The sequence below is a fragment of the Plectropomus leopardus genome, chromosome 7, assembly GCF_008729295.1.
Source record: "Plectropomus leopardus isolate mb chromosome 7, YSFRI_Pleo_2.0, whole genome shotgun sequence".
NCBI lineage: Eukaryota > Metazoa > Chordata > Actinopteri > Perciformes > Serranidae > Plectropomus > Plectropomus leopardus.
Genome location: NC_056469.1, coordinates 34,552,652 through 34,567,769, shown reverse-complemented (window position 1 = coordinate 34,567,769; position 15,118 = coordinate 34,552,652).

The following is a 15,118-nucleotide window of genomic DNA, read 5'->3' as shown; positions in this document are numbered from 1 at the left end:
AGACAAACTCTGACGTAAACTGGGACACGTGAACCGTGTCTAAACAGGGAAGAGAGTCCAGACTCTATAAAATCTCACCCGATGTCTCACTGAGCTACGACAGGGAGACAAAACACAGATTATAAGCCAACATGTTTTCCTTCAAGATGCTCCTCTGTGCGCTGAGTGTCAGTCTGCTGGCTGTGACTGTTGAGTCCTGGTTGTTTGGCAGCAGCAGCAGCAGCAGCAGCGGCAGCAGCAGCGGTAAGTATATTGGGTTTTTGGGGAGACTCTGCAATAAAATGTGGTTTAAAACAACAACAGAATGCAGTGGTGGAATGTAACTAAGTACATTTATTCAAGTACTGTAGGAATTTGAGGTACTTGATCTTCAGTATTTTTTCATGCTACTTTATACTTTTACTCCACCTCATTTCAGAGGAAAATATACTTTTTTCTTCACTACATTTATCTGCCAGTTTGAGATTTTTGCATCAAATATGATGTTTTGTTTTGTTGTAAATATTTTTGTTCTTTTACCTATTTTTTATTTAGAGGGTTTTTTTAAATTTTTTTTTTTAGAAAGTTGTGTATCTGGGTGTTTTTTTTTTTTCAATTATTTTGAGTTTTTCATATTTTTTCTTTTTGAAATAGTTTTGTCTTCATGGGTTTTTTCCCTTTTCTTTTTTTAAAGTAATTCTGAGGGGATTTTGGGGGGTTGTTTTTTCTAAGTTTTAATTTTTTTAAAAATGGATGTCTCCTTTAATTACAGGTTTAGGGTGTATATTTCTTTTTCTTTTTTCTTTTTTTTAAATGTTTCCATATTTTGGATGTATTTGGTTTCTCTTTTTTTTTTGTAAAGGTTTGTCTGCTTTGGGTACTTTTAACATTTACAGTACATCTTCCTCATAATACTTTTGCTTAAGTAATATTTTCAATGCAGGACTTTAACTTGTAACAGAGCATTTTCATAGTGTGATATTAGTACTTTTACAAGGAGCTGAATACTTCCTGCAGCACTGACAATATGCTGCTCCGAGCCTCTCGGTGAGAATAATTCGGATTAATGTGACAGATGTGCCGCTCTGACAGGTGGCTCCAAGAACTACAATTACCCCGACAACCTGTCGGGTCGTGACCTGACCCGACTCTACAACACTGGAGTCCGTACAGCTGAGGTGGTGGAGCGACCGTTGAACATCCCAGGAAGTTCACTATTTCCAGCAAGGGAACCAAACAGCCACTCTGGAGTCAGGTGAGTCCACACACACACACACACACACACACACACACACACACACACACACACACACACACACACACACACACACACACACACACACACACACACTGAGCTGATATGATATATTTTTATAAATATTGTGAGTCAAACAATTATTGTGAAATTATACTGAAAAGACTGAAATTGCTGTTTATTTCTCAGAGTGACGCTGGAGGATAATTCTCGGTGGCTCATCCATAAAGGACCGGACAACGCACCTCCGGGGTCCCATCAGACGGTGGTGACCAGAGCTGAAAACATGAGCCCGAGGTGGACGGTGAGCACGAAAACACAGATTTATTAGTGCTCCTTTGTCGCTGCCTGGCTCCGACATAATGAATTTGCTCAAGGAAACAGAGTGTAAGGGGTTAAATGTTCTGTCTGACATCAGGCGAAAAGCAGCGCTGGATGAAGTAACTGAGAGCAAACAATTTTCACCTTCAGTCCTAAGCATAAATATCAAATATCGATTAGGTTTTTTTTTTTTTTTTTTTTAGAATGCCAGGTTTTTGTCATGATGCCATTATTTTTAGATTTTTTTAAAAAATACACAAAATTAATTATTTTTAATATACAACATGCTAAGTAGATTTTTTTGTTTAGTGTCAAATACTCATTCATAATGCTCTGCACACAAAATGCACTTTTCAACATCAGGCTATAAAAAATATTATACATTCATGATTTTCTGTTTTCAAGTGAGTGAGTAAGTTGAGTCTGTAGTAAAGTAGATTTATTTGTTTATTTATTTTTATTGTCAAAGACTGGGATTTGTCAATGATTAGCAGCAACATTGATATTATTTTTTTTTTTTTTTCATTTTTTATTTTTTTAGAGGGGTTTTTAGGTTGTTTTTTTTACTAACATCCACTGCACACAAAATGCAATTTTCAAAATCAGGCTATAAAAATTTATAAGATTAAGATTTTCTACTTTAATTCAGTTAAATTTTTTCAAAAAAATCAGTCCTGATCATACATATAAAATTATTTTATTATTATTTTCTGAATTTTAACCTTTAAATACCAGGGTTTTGTCCCAATGCCACTATGTTTTTTGATTTTGAAAAAAAACCCAAAACAAATAAGTATTTTCAATATACTACATGTGAAGTGGTCAACATGGTCTGGGATCTGTCAGTGATCAGCAGCTACAGTCTCTAATGCTGAACCCTTTTCTCTCTCTGTTTTCTCAGGAAACTGGAGTCACCCGAGATTTTAACGGGGAGAGGACCGTGTCTGACTTTGTTGAAGCTGGAGGAAAAGGTTACATACCGCTTGGTGCCAACTGTCACGATGCAAAGGATGCCATGATGAATCGAGAAAATAAAACCGAGCTCAGTTTTATTCTGAGGAGTGAACGTTTGAGGTTGTTTCTTCTCAGATAATAAAGATGAAATCTCTCACAGAGGGTCATGTGGTTTTCTTCAGCTCCTATATGGGATCATATTTATTGATTTCCAAATCAGTGACCTTTGGTTTATTAGTTCCTCGCTGTGTGTTACCTCGAGTCTGTGCGGAGGAATCATAAATGACTGCTGAGACCGTTCTGCTGGATAAATAAGTAATTATTAGTAAAAATTGTATTATTTTTCCCCTCTCTTCTCTTTTTGAGTCACACTTACTGTGACCTCTACTCACATATAAATGTATACATGGTGTCTGTGTAAACACACACACACACACACACACACACACACAAACACAAACACAGAGTTTCTGATACATTTTTTCCTTTTTGGCCTCTCGTCCTGCATACCCATCAGGTTAAACGTTTGTTTTATTCCATTTTTAATTTTTTTGCTTTTATTTAAGAAACGAAAAATACCTATATATATATATATATATATATATATATATATATATATATATATATATATATATATATATATATATATATATATATATATATATATATATATATATATATATATAATGTTGATCATTATTATGTAATATATTTTATCAGAAAACTAGGGAAAATGTCTAAGAAATGATATAACTTTTGTCATTAAAATATTCTGTCACAGAAAAAATATATATTAGTGCTTTATTAAGTCATTTCCTTGTTTGTTTTTGTTTGTTACTTTTGTTTTTGTTTCTCTGCTTTTTCCCTTATTTTTTGGTAATTTCCTTGTAAGCTTTTTTGCTATTTTTTAGGGGGTTTTTGTGTGTGTGTGTGTGTGTGTGTGTGTGTGTGTGTGTGTGTGTGTTTTGTGTGTGTGTGTGTGTGTGTGAGTGTCAAGCCAGGTTGTTTAGGTTTCAGAGGGTTAAAAAAAGGTTTGAAGATTAACCTCGGAGTATAATTATCACGACTCTGAAGTAGCTGTTTGTGTTTTATGATTAAACTTTGGAGTGTCATTCTGCTGATTTGATGAAATTGGGGGTGCGGAGGGCGGGGTTTACTGTCTGAATAGTGAAAGTAACAGATGCATCCTGCCAAACACTGACGTTAATCTTGTGCCCAAACTGGGAGGAGAGTCTGGACGCTATAAAATCAGCTGCACGTCTCTCTAAACTGTGACGGTGAGACAGAAACCAGATTATAGTCCAACATGTTTAACTTCAAGAGCAGCAGCAGCGGTAAGTATATTGGGTTTTTGGGGAGACTCTGCAATAAAATGTGGTTTAAAACAACAACAGAATGCAGTGGTGGAATGTAACTAAGTACATTTATTCAAGTACTGTAGGAATTTGAGGTACTTGAACTTCAGTATTTTCTTTTCATGCTACTTTATACTTTTACTCCACCTCATTTCAGAGGAAAATATACTTTTTTCTTCACTACATGTATCTGCCAGTTTTAGTTCATTTACAAAGTAAGATTTTTGCATCAAATATGATGTTTTGTTGTAGCTTTTTGGGTTATTTTACCTATTTTTATTTTAGAGGGGTTTTTATTGTTTTTTTTTTTATCATTTTGAATTTTGATGTTTTTTCATTTTGAAATAGTTTTGTGTTTAAAGATTTTTTTTCCTAAATAATTCTGAGGGGATTTTTGGGTGGTTGTTTTTTTTTCTAGTTTTTAATCATTTTAATTTTGAGGGGTGTGTGTCAGGTGGCTCCAAGAACTACAATTACCCCGACAACCTGTCGGGTCGTGACTTGACCCGACTCTACAACACTGGAGTCCGTACAGCTGAGGTGGTGGGGCGACCGCTGAACTTCCCAGGAAGTTCACTATTTCCAGCAAGGGAACCAAACAGCCACTCTGGAGTCAGGTGAGTCCACACACACACACACACACACACACACACTGAGCTGATATGATATATTTTTATAAATATTGTGAGTCAAACAATTATTGTGAAGAATTATACTGAAAAGACTGAAATTGCTGTTTATTTCTCAGAGTGACGCTGGAGGATAATTCTCGGTGGCTCATCCATAAAGGACCGGACAACGCACCGCCGGGGTCCCATCAGACGGTGGTGACCAGAGCTGAAAACATGAGCCCGAGGTGGACGGTGAGCACGAAAACACAGATTTATTAGTGCTCATTTGTCGCTGCCTGGCTCCGACATAATGAATTTGCTCAAGGAAACAGAGTGTAAGGGGTTAAATGTTCTGTCTGACATCAGGCGAAAAGCAGCGCTGGATGAAGTAACTGAGAGCAAACAATTTTCACCATCAGTCCTAAGCATAAATATCAAATATTGATTAGGGTTTTTTATTTCAAAATAATGAATATTTGATATTTATGATCAGGACTGATTTTGGTTAAAAACATAAACTTAATGAAAGTAGAAAATCATATTGATGTATAATATTTTTAAAGCCAGATTTTTAAAAGTGCATTTTGTGTGCAGAGTGGATGTTGGTAACAATATTTAAATAAATAAATAAATAGAAAATAATATCAGTGTTGCTGCTAATCAATGACATATCCCAGGCTGTGATAATAAAAATAAATAAACAAATAAATCTACTTTACTACAGACTCAACTTACTCAGCTTGAAAACAGAAAATCACATGTATGTATAATATTTTTTATAGCCTGATTTTGAAAGGCGCATTTTGTGTGCACAAAAACTAATAATGTATAAAAATCCATGTTGCAGCTAAGCACCGGGGCTGTGATTAGATTACCCCCCCCCCCAAAAAAAGCATGTATTATATTAAAAATAATCCATTTATTATGTTTTGTTTTGTTTTTTTAAATCTGAAAACACATAGTAGCATCATGACAAAAACCTGGCATTTAAAGGGTTAACTGTCTGAATGTAAGTATTTATTTTCCACAGTGTATTTTACATTTATTGCAGGAGCTGAGTTTGAAATTCACAGATTACACTAAAATGCACAATCTGGCCAAAATTCATCCCAAATGCATGAAGCCAGTCAAAGTCACCAAAAAAAGAAGCATGAAAAGTGTGTAAAATGCACCAAACAGTCTCTAATGCTGAACCCTTTTCTCTCTCTGTTTTCTCAGGAAACTGGAGTCACCCGAGATTTTAACGGGCAGAAGACCATGTCTGACTTTGTTGAAGCTGGAGGAAAAGATTACAAACTGTTTGGTGCCAACTGTCACGATGCAAAGAATGCCATGATGAATCAGAAATAAAAACCGAGCTCAGTTTTATTCTGAGGAGTGAACGTTTGATGTTGTTTCTTCTCAGATAATAAAGATGAAATCTCTCACAGAGGGTCATGTGGTTTTCTTCAGCTCCTATATGGGATCATATTTATTGATTTCCAAATCAGTGACCTTTGGTTTATTCGTTCCTCGCTGTGTGTTACCTCGAGTCTGTGCGGAGGAATCATAAATGACTGCTGAGACCGTTCTGCTGGATAAATAAGTAATTATTAGTAAAAATTGTATTATTTTCCCCTCTCTTCTCTTTTTGAGTCACACTTACTGTGACCTCTACTCACATATAAATGTATACATGGTGTCTGTGTAAACACACACACACACACACACACACACACACACACACACACACACACACACACACACACACACATACAGAGTTTCTGCTACGTTTTTCCTTTTTGGCCTCTATATTTATTAATTATGATAATATTAAGCAGGATCAAGACAGAATAAAAAGATAAAAGACAAATGAAAATAGATGACCTCACATCACATTTAACCCTTTGAAACCCGGATCATCATCAGTTTTGTTGTGCTTTTCCCAAAAATGTAAACTTTGCCTTTGCAACGTTGAGAAAATTGAAGTAATTCCTTTCAAAAACATGGAGGAAAAGGTAACAAACAACTTTGGATGAAATTTCTTGCAAATTAAAAAAAAAAGGTAAAGAATTACCTTAAAAATAGATAAAAAATGAGAACATAATTAGACAAATGTTAAATAGCAATGGAAAAATACCAAAATATGTATATATATTCATAAGTATTAGAATTATCACAAACTATTGTTATGTATATTTATTATTTTTGTTTTATTTTAGTACTCTGTCGGGTCAGTTCCTGTTTTTGGTTCTTGTACTTTTACTTTATGATCCATTCTGCTGTGTTGTGCAGCTGCAGGATAATAAAAGTGAAACCTAACAGGCAGTTTCTCTCAGAACTGGTTCGAAACACTCGTCGTGTGATCTTATTTTTGGTTTTGCTTTTAAAACTTGGGGAATTCCAGATTTAGTCTGTTCAGTGAAAAACACTGATGTTTTTGATTAACTAGAACAAGTTGGATGTAAACAGAGAGGAGCCAGGATAATTATATAATAATATTATTATTAATAATTATTACCCATTTCTTGTACTTTTTAAAAAAAACAATTTTATTGAAGCAAGAAATAACAGATGAGAACAGGCAACACAAGGCAGAGCTTAATACACAAGACAAGACATGTTTACAAACAAACAGACAAACAAACAAACGGACAAACAAACAAACGGACAAACAAAAACAACATTAAAAAAAGCAGAATGAATGACAGTCAAGGTGTTGTGGTGTTGAGTGTGTGTAGTAGCGAGGGCAGTTTGTTAAGTACTTGTACTTTTTATGCCTCCGTGCCGACGATAGAACTCGATGTTTTCGGTTTCGGTTGTACGTCGTTCGTTCGTACGTCCCGCCCACCCACTGTCGTAAACCTGATCTCAAAAAAAATAAAAAGACACAAAAATTCACATGGACTCAACAATAAGCTGGTTAGAATTTGGTGTTCAAAGGTCAAGGTCCCTGTGACCTTGCATCCGATTCATTTTCGTGAATGCAATATGTGAAGACGGCTTTCGGGTATTTTCCTCAAATTTGGCACAAACTCACTTAGACTCTCAAGAATAAACTTAGACTCAAGAATAAATTAATTAGAATCTGGTGGTTGAAGGTCAAAGGTCAAGGTGAAATATTCTATTCTATATTCTATTACAGATAGATACATTTATATATTAGTGCTTTATTGATTCATTTCTTGTTTCTCGTCATTTTCTTGTCATTTTTTTTGCTATTTTTTCAGGGGTTTTGCGCGTGTGTGTGAGTGTGTGTGTGAGTGTGTGTGTGTGTGTGTGTGTGTGTGTGTGTGTGTGTGTGTGTGTGTGTGTGTGTGTGTGTGTGTGTGTGTGTGTGTGTGTGTTGGGGGGGCATTTCTGGTAAGTTCCTCATCACCTTCTTCCCATGTTTTTGAAAGAAGTCAAGCTAGTTGTTTAGGTTTCAAAGGGTTAGGTAAAGGTTTGAAGATTAACCTCAGAGTATAATTATCACGACTCTGAAGTAGCTGTTTGTGTCATATAGTTAAACTTTTAAGTGTTTATCTGCAGATGTGATGAAATCTGGGTTTTTTACTGTCTGCAAAGTGGAAATAACAGATGCATCCTGCCAAACACTGATGTTAACCTTGTGCCCAAACAGGGAGGAGAGTCTGACGCTATAAAATCAGCTGCACGTGTCTCTGAGCTGCGACAGTGAGACAGAAACCAGATCTGAATCCAACATGTTTTCCTTCAAGATGCTCCTCAGCGCTCTGACTCTGAGTCTGCTGGCTGTGGCTGTGCAGTCCTGGTCTGATGGCAGTAAGTAATTCGGGGGGTGGTTCAGTAAAGCGTGGTTTTAAACTATCATAAGATGCTGCTCTTAAACCTGTCTGTGACGTCAAGGACGATTTAGATTAATGCGCCTGATCTGCTGCTCTCAGACCTTTCAGGGGCAGAGCTGACGCGCCTCTACAACTCCCCAGTTTATTTAGCTGAGAGGATGAAACGGCCGCTGGGATCCAGTTCATCTATGATCGGACCATTCAGCCACTCTGGAGTCAGGTCAGTCCGCACTCACACTGAGCAGAGAGCACAGCCAAGGGACTGTTCTTTATTTATCGCCAGAGCGGGTGGCAGGGGTGCAACTCGTTTTTTGTTTGACCCTCCTTAAAGCTGCAATTTTTTTCTTGAGCCTCCTTGAGTGAGTTTGGGAAAATGCATGACCCTCCATCCACCAGAAATGAGCAGATAGATTTTAAAATTTAACATTTTGATGTTTGAAAGTTAGAGAAAGTTGTAAAAAGCCTCGGTCGTGCATGCTGGTTAGTTCATGCAGCAGTTTAGCTCTTGCCAGATTTTAAATGAGATGTACGATAATGTGACTTTCATGAAATATCAGCGGTTTAAGCTCAGGTTTGTTTATGTTTTTTCTGACTGACTTAATTGGAAATAAAATAATTGCAAAATTCAACCATTTAAAGTTGCTTGCCGCTCCCCAAAGAATCATTTTTTTTTAAAATCAGGTGATCATTTCTGTTTTCGCAGTATCTGGCTTTGATCATTCTAGCAATTTAAAAAAAAAACACACCAAAAATTTTAATAAATGAATAAAAATAGTCTAAAAATGTAAAGAAAAATAGTTCAACATTTTTTAAAGGAAACTTAAACCACACTTTTTAAAGAAAAAAATCATCAGAAATTTTTGAGTAAAGAAAATCACCAAAAAATGTTAAAGAAAAAAATCTGCACATTTTAAAGAAAAAAATTGCCAAAAAACTTTAAAAAACAAAAACAATCAAAACCTTTAAAGAGAAAAATGCAGTTTCTTTCATTTATATTGACAGTAAAATAAATACAAAATACACCCACTTAAAATTGTATGCACCTCACCTGCGAATCCGAATATTTTAAGAAAAATCTACGATATTTTTAATACATTGTGCTATGATAAAAGGTGTAATTTGGGGGGATTTTTTTAAAGAAACATGCCTTTCAAACTCACAGGCTTGTCAGGCAAGTCGGCCTTAAAAATCGTCAGTAAAATAGACAAACAATACAGCCATTTAAATTCCCTTAAGCTAAAATTAAAAACATAAGGTCTTCCCAGTTAATATCAATAACCAACAGTCCCTAATGTATAAAATAACTCTGCTTGTGTCTCAGGGTGACGCTCGGTGATGGATCCAGGTGGCTCGTCCACAAAGGAAACAACTTTGGCATCTCCTCTCAGACAGTGGTGACCAGCGCTCGACACATGGACTCCGACTGGACGGTAAATCTTAACGTTTCCTCCAAAATACATTCATATCTTTACTGATTTGCTTTAACTGCGTTTGCCATCTGTGCAGGTGGTGAGAACTGGAAATTTCCAGGGGAGGAAGACTGTTGGTGACTTTGTGAGGACCGGTGGCTCCAACTACAACTTCCTGTTCGATAACTGTCACTGGGCGTCTCTTCGAATGATGAGGCAGTAAACACAAATGTTTCTGCAGCTGCAGCTAGTTTCCTCTGCTGAACACAATAAAGGGGAAACCTCACAGAAGGTGTCGTGTGCTTTTTATTCCAGTGGAGGGCTCCACGCTCACCGATACGTTCACATAATGTTTTTATACAACTCTCACTGTTTCCTGCTTATCTTGTTTTAATATCATATCTTTGCCTTTTCTTTCTTTTCTGTTTTAACTAACCCTCTGTGGTACGCATTATGATCCAGCTGCTAAAAGAAATAAAATGAAATTAAAGAATAAAGAATTGCTCAGTCCATCTTGTCTTTGTTCTCTCTCAGCTGCTGACGCGCAGTCACCTGTTTTTGTTTTTGTATCGACCATTTTATCTCACTAATTTAAAAAAACAAAAATAACATTACATGTAAAATATCTCATTATTGGTTTTTTTATGGACGTGAAAGAAGAAAATAATAAAATGTGTGCATTATTATACAGTATATAATAATAATCTTTGTTTGCTTTTTTTGTTGTTGTTTTTTTTTTAAAAAAGGTTATTGTTTACAGTTTTAATAAAGGGTTATTTCAATACTAAAATATTTAAAAACATTAGAGTTTAATTTTTCTGCCATTTGAATTTGAAAAACATTAAATTTAATCTTTCTTGATAAATTTGTTATTGATTTATTTCAGATGGTGCTGCTGGGTTACCTGTCATAGCAAAGCACTTTTTATTTATATTTTCTACCATTATATTAGGGGAAGGACTTTTTAAGTATATGTGAATATTGGTGGGGATGTGTCCCCTTAAATATTATATTATAATTACTGCCTTGTATTGTGTGCAGCCGAATGAAGGAAAAGTTTCCCAGGATTGATTCTCTCCAAAATGTCCTTCTCCTATCACTAATGTGATGTAATCTGTTTTTTTTTTTTTTTTTTTGTTGCTTTCAGCACTTTGGAAATTACAGATTTTAAGCTGCCCAGAGACAAACATTGATGTTATTGATTAACTAGGAGGTAAACAGAGTCAGGACTTTCTGAAATCCCTCCTCAATGTCTCGCTGAACTGTGAGGAGAAGACAGAAAGCAGATTATAATCCCAGAGGTTTTCCTGCAGGATGCTGCTGTGTGCGCTCTGACGCTCACTCTGCTGGCTGTCACTGTGGAGTCTTCCACTGGTGGAGGTAAAAAATCCCTTCAGGTTTGGGGTGTCTGAAAATTAAATAACAGCTTTGCTTCTTTACCTGAGTTGCATTTTGGGAGACTGAACTCTTTTCCTCCTTTTTAATTTTTTACCTTCAGCAGGAGAAGATAAAAAAGATCTGCCGCTTTTACTGTTGGTGAAAATGCTGTAGTCCAAACTTTTAAAAACCTTTAAAAAGAGCTTTATTTCAGCCAGAATGACGTCACCTAAACTCAGAGGAGCCTGTCGTTACACAACTCTTGCTTTTAGCATTGTACATGTAGGCAGTTATACGTATTAACCCTTCGGTCATTGACTTTTTCGCCATGTTTTTGAAAGAAATCAAACCTGTTTGCTCAGGTTTCAAAGAACCACAAATTGCAAAACATTAATTAAAAATAATTAATCACACACAAAAATATAGGGAAAAAGGTCTGAAAAGGATATTTATAATCATAATATTTTGAATTTAAAATGATCTCAGAGGGAAAGATAATATAATGTATAAGATAAATTCACTTTTTAAAAATTTTATATTAGGTCATTTTCTTGCTTTCTTTTTACTTTTATTTTACCTTTTTTTTTGCTTATTTTCAAGCATTTTATTGGGCAATTAATTTCTTGCACATTTTTCTGCTCTGTCTTGTTAAACTGCTCATTGACCTCTCCTCATGCTTTTGAAAGAAATCAAGCTAATTTGCTCAGGTTACAAAGGGTTAAAACTGATGCATGTGTGCAAGTAGCATGTAAAAGAACAACTTGTAGGGTTTTTTCTACAAACACAGTTATGGTATTTTTGATGTTAGTGGTTAGCAGTCATAATTCAGTGAGATTGTTTTTTTTTTTTTAGCAGATGTGGAGAGTAAGTACATTTACTCAAGGACAATTTTTTAAAGTACTTGTGCTTTACTTTAGGTATTGAAACTTTTTTTTTTTTTTTTTCAGTCATTTCTCTGCTGAAGTAATTCTCTATGAAGTCCTGCTTGTAGAAAGGTAACATCAATTTACTGCTTCGACAGGCGGCACTCCAAACCACAACTACGATGTGTCAGGTTCAGAGCTGACGAGGCTCTACAACTCTGCCGTCTTTAAGGTTGAGAGGATGAAGAGGCCGCTGGAGGGGATGCCCTTTACGCTGGGACCAATCAGCCACTCAGGAGTCAGGTCAGTCCACAACCACGCTGTCCGTCACCCAGCAGCACCTGAGGGGGCCTGCTCACATTTAGCCTTCTCATCCGTCAGAGATCATTCAATAATCCATACTGTGTATTTTTGTTTAATCTTGAATTTCCAGCTCAGCTCCTACAATAAGTCTAAAATACACTGTGGAAACTAAATAGTTACATTCAGACTATTAAAATCAAAAAATGCTCCATTGAAACCCATTCAAACTGACATTTTTGATCCCACAGCCATCAGAGCAGAAAAACATTACTTGTATTATTTCTGGGTGTCATTCTGGGCTTTTGACTTTTAATTTTCATTAATTTCCATTAATTTCTATTACTATTTTCCACCTGATGGTGTCAGTATTTTACCATATTTAGCATATGGAGAAAAGCTTTATGAAAATTTAATGTGTAATCCTGATCCTTGTAATGTGATATATTAACCAAAAAACATATTTTTAACATATGTTGATATTTATAGAGATATTACCCTTACATTATGAAAAATATTCTGTCAACTAAAAGAAAATGTTATTAAAACATTACATTGTACCATTCTCACAACATTTTTAGAATATAAAATCACTAGCTGGGATGTTTCTAAATGCTCCATTAAAAAGTGTCCATCACAGTGTTATATGAGAACAAAGGAAGAACATTTTAAAAGCATTTTACCATATTTAGCATATGGAGAAAATACATGCTATACCCACCAGGTGCACTGTCAGTCAGTGTGGCTGCTTATCACTGACATATCTCAGACTGTGTTAATCCAAAAAAAGTGTTTTCTGTTTGTTTTTTTTAAATCTGCAAACATAGTGGCATCAAGACAAAATCCTGGCATTTAAAGGGCTAAAATTCTGAAAAATGAATGGACATTTGATATTTATGATTAAGACTGATGTTGGTTAAAATTTAACTCATTGAAGGTAGAAATAATATTAATGTAGAATATCTATAAACTTGATTCTGAAAAGCTCATTTTGTGTGCAGAGCGATATGAATGTGTGTAATATTAAAGCGGACCCTAAGGGTTAATGAGGTACGTATTTTCTAAATCATCAAAGGTCCCCTTATATTAGTCCTGTGCTAATACAGCTTTATTGACAGCCCACATACGAATCTAACTGCTTATGTGGAAACAGAAGTGGTCTGAATAGAGGACCCTGAGGAACGCCTGTCAGACTTTACACAATAAACAAAACTAAAAAGAGAGCTGATGGATGCTGCAGGCACAAAGTCCCTTCAACATCTTTAGTTTACTGTTTCTTTCTCAGAGTGACGCTGGCTGACGGATCTCAGTGGCTCATCCATAAAGGAGGAAACTATGGCGTCTCCTCTCAGACGGTGGTGACCAACGCTCGACACATGAGCTCAGACTGGCAGGTAAATCTTGTGTTTTTCCAAAAATAGATTAATTTCACCATAGAACATAATGTCAGTGGCTTCAACTCTCAACTTATTATTTTGTTTTATTTTCATCCTTACAGGTTGTTAAAACGGTGGATTTCCAGGGGACGAAGACAGTATCTGACTTTGTGGCGGACGGCGGCTCCGACTACAGTCTCATCTTTGATAACTGTCACCTGGGATCTCGTCGGATGATAAAACAGTAAAGTTAAAAGATATCATGAAATGTTGAGGTTGAGTTTATTTGATGGACAAATAATAAATGTGACATTTCGTAGAAGGTGTCATGTGGTTTTTAATTTTACAAAAAGGCTTCAATATATGTTTATTGACATCCAAAATACAATTTTCAGTACCAGATTTATCGTAACTTATCATGAACAATGTGATACTTAGATAGATAGATTGATAGATATATTATTATTAAAATTATTTTTATGTTTTTTTTGGAAGAACAATGTAAGGCATACAAATCTCAGAGCACTTGAACCTTATCCCTTTTGTTGTCATTCTCCCACCCTCCCACCACACCTAACAGAAAAACACACAACTAAAATAATCCCACCAACTGCAACAATCCTGACAAAACCCATGGGCTGCAAAAACACCAGTACAATACACAGACAAGAAAACAAAGTATAAATATTTGGTTGAAAATGACAAAAAAGGGAAACGTGTAAAATAAATCAAACACAATTAAAAAATAAATAAATAATACAAAATAAACACAAATCACTCTGTCAAAGACTTAATAGAATTTAGGAGAGGTCTGTGTGTGTGTGTGTGTGTGTGTGTGTGTGTGTGTGTGTGTGAGGGTGGGTCATAGATCGTAAATAAACCGTCCATGGGGCGGGCGATGAAGTGAATGCTCTTGTCGTGAATATACACTCTTTGATCGTCGCGGTGGTTCATGGGTACTCTGCGGGCGCTTGGCGGTATTCGCGGTTAGAGGACTGTCGGGAAATCCGTCAAACAAACGATGCTAGACGCCACAAATGAGGTGATTTATCAGCTGATTATACTCGTGAACTGTTTGTATTTCAGAGTTTTTCATCTCCGTCGGACATTATTCGAGTTAAAATAATTCTCATCGAAGTTTTATGCTAGCTAGCTTCCGTGCCGCGGTTAGCGCAGCTAGCATTGGACGTTCCCGCAACGCTGGCGAACGTTCCCTGCAAGTTGCAAAAATGGTTTGTAGAAAACGTTTTAATCTAATCTTTAAAGAACCCTTTAAGGGTGTTTATCATTTCAAGTAATGTTCCCATAAGGTTAAATGTTGACTCAGACGTGACGTTTTAACGGCTACAATCTGAGGATGTTTTGGTGACGTTGACAGGTGACAGGTAACGTTCCTGCAATGTTACATGAGAACAAAGGAAGAACGTTTTAAAAGCGATGTTTAGAACATGTTATTGAGGACTGAGACTACAGAACATTTTTAAATGAAAACGTAATGTGACATGTTAAAAAAACCCCACATTTTTAACAATT